Source organism: Ascidiella aspersa, chromosome 5 (genome assembly GCF_963924565.1).
Source record: "Ascidiella aspersa chromosome 5, kaAscAspe10.2, whole genome shotgun sequence".
Lineage (NCBI taxonomy): Eukaryota > Metazoa > Chordata > Ascidiacea > Phlebobranchia > Ascidiidae > Ascidiella > Ascidiella aspersa.
The window spans coordinates 9,806,376-9,808,875 of record NC_139451.1 but is presented as its reverse complement, the minus strand read 5'-3'; the positions used below and the strand labels follow the sequence as shown (position 1 = coordinate 9,808,875).

Here is a 2,500-nt window from a genome sequence, read left to right as displayed (position 1 = left end):
GACGCGGCGATCTCTCCTCGCCCGAACGGCGGGCCGACGGACACGCGCGCCTATAGTACCCGACCGAGGCCGGGTTACCTTGCGCGCGGCCTTCTCGCCGCCGTCCAGACGGTCGCGGCCTTCGCCCGGCGCTAGTGCGCTGGTCCCCGATCGGGCGGCGCCGCCGGCGGCCCGTGAGGGTCCGCACGACAACGTCGCCGACAGGGGGCCGGCTGAAAGCGACCGGGCGACCCGACAGGCCCTCCCGTTTGCCTCTCGACGGTTTCACGTACTCTTTAACTCTCTCTTCAAAGTGCTTTTCAACTTTCCCTCACGGTACTTGTTCGCTATCGGTCTCGTGACCGTATTTAGCCTTAGATGGAGTTTACCACCCGCTTTGGGCTGCATTCCCAAACAACCCGACTCTGGGAAGACGCCGTAGCGCGCCCGCCTGTCGCCGCCATGGGCCTGACACCCGCTCTGGGAAAAGGCCTCGATCAGAAGGACGCGGGCGACCGGCGAAGCGCGCCGTGACGAATTCCGTACGCCACAATTCCGCGCACTCCAAAAGCGCGCGGATTCGGCGATGGGCACATCCCGCTTCACTCGCCGTTACTGAGGGAATCCTCGTTAGTTTCTTTTCCTCCGCTTAGTAATATGCTTAAATTCAGCGGGTAGCCTCGTCCGACCTCAGGCCGAAAGTAAGGACCGGGACTATTCTTCCCGTTCCGCGCTCGCCGTCGGCGCCGCGCGCCGCCGCGCACCTCGATTCCCGCCCTTGAGCCGCCAGCCGTTGGCCTCTTCGAGGTCGACTCGCCGCCGCCGCGCGGGATTCTGGTCGCGATCGTCGCGCATCGTGCCGTGCTGTCTTGAGCGGGACGGGCGCTCGCGCGTCCGACGCCGCAGCAGCCGCGCGGAGAAATCCCCGCGCGGAACGTTTGCAACGCGACCCTGAGGCGGGCGCGGCCCCGGGATTGACCCGAGGCCGCAATTTGCGTTCAGAACGTCGATGCTCAATGTGTCCTGCAATTCACACTAATTCACGCAGCTAGCTGCGTCCTTCATCGACTCACGAGCCGAGTGATCCACCGCCAAGAGCCATCCACGATTGTTTCGCTCGCACAGTGCCTCGCACTATAGGGTGACAAAATAGACCGCGCCGAGCGGTCGGCCAGGCCGACGCTTGAAGCCGGAGCGCGCGGCACCGCGGCACTCGACGCGCAAACATTACCGGGTGACCGAATCGCCGGCCGGCGCGCCGCTCCTCGCGGGTCGGGCGCCGGGTAGCAAAGACTTTTTCTCTCGCTTGTCCGAGTTTCGCGTTCGCCGAAGCGTTTGCGAGACCGTTAATGATCCTTCCGCAGGTTCACCTACGGAAACCTTGTTACGACTTTTACTTCCTCTAAATGATCAAGTTAGATCGTCTTCTCGGACGCCGGCTCGACCGTTGCCGGCCGCGCCAGGTCCAATCGGAGGACCTCACTAAACCATTCAATCGGTAGTAGCGACGGGCGGTGTGTACAAAGGGCAGGGACGTAATCAACGCGAGCTAATGACTCGCGCTTACTGGGAATTCCTCGTTCAAGGGAAATAATTGCAATTCCCTATCCCTAGCACGACCGGGGTTCAGCGGGTTACCCAGACCTGTCGGCCAAGGCGAGCACATGCTGATCCGGTCAGTGTAGCGCGCGTGCGGCCCCGAACATCTAAGGGCATCACAGACCTGTTATTGCTCAATCTCGTGTGGCTAAACGCCACTAGTCCCTCTAAGAAGTTAGACGCCGACCGATTGGGTCGCGTAACTAGTTAGCAAGCCAGAGTCTCGTTCGTTATCGGAATTAACCAGACAAATCGCTCCACCAACTAAGAACGGCCATGCACCACCACCCACAGAATCAAGAAAGAGCTCTCAATCTGTCAATCCTCACTGTGTCCGGGCCGGGTGAGATTTCCCGTGTTGAGTCAAATTAAGCCGCAGGCTCCACTCCTGGTGGTGCCCTTCCGTCAATTCCTTTAAGTTTCAGCTTTGCAACCATACTTCCCCCGGAACCCAAAGACTTTGGTTTCCCGCAAGCTGCCGGAGAGGTCGTAAAACTAACGCCCCCCGATCGCTAGTTGGCATCGTTTATAGTCAGAACTAGGACGGTATCTGATCGTCTTCGAACCTCTGACTTTCGCTCTTGATTAAAGAAAACATTCTTGGCAAATGCTTTCGCAGTCGTTCGTCTTGCGCCGATCCAAGAATTTCACCTCTAACGGCACAGTACGAATGCCCCCGTCTGTCCCTCTTAATCATTACCTCGCGCTCCGAAAACCAACAAAATAGAACCGAGGTCCTATTCCATTATTCCATGCACCATTATTCAGGCGAATCGCCTGCTTTGAACACTCTAATTTTTTCAAAGTAAACGTTCCGGCCGCCGCCGACACTCAGTCAAGGGCACCGGCGGAGAACCGGAGGTGAGGCCAGGACGGCCAGTACACGCCTTGCGACGGACCGGCCGCCTGCGCCCAAAATCCA

The 2,500-nt window shown here is 59.2% G+C and overlaps 2 non-coding genes and 1 pseudogene across 2 annotated transcripts in view; all 3 read right to left on the bottom strand.

Moving 5' to 3' along the window:
• The window catches only part of LOC146142931 (large subunit ribosomal RNA), a 3,679-nt pseudogene extending 3,002 nt beyond the window's left edge, over positions 1 to 677 (bottom strand).
• Positions 678 to 925: 248 nt separating this feature from the next.
• Positions 926 to 1,079, bottom strand: LOC146142930 (5.8S ribosomal RNA). The gene has a single exon (XR_014500654.1). It is a non-coding gene; the product is annotated as a 5.8S ribosomal RNA (ribosomal RNA).
• Positions 1,080 to 1,326: 247 nt separating this feature from the next.
• LOC146142929 (small subunit ribosomal RNA) overlaps positions 1,327 to 2,500 on the bottom strand; it is a 1,811-nt gene continuing 637 nt past the window's right edge. Inside the window, exon 1 of the ribosomal RNA XR_014500231.1 lies at positions 1,327 to 2,500. This exon is cut by the window's right edge and continues 637 nt beyond it. This is a non-coding gene — a ribosomal RNA (small subunit ribosomal RNA).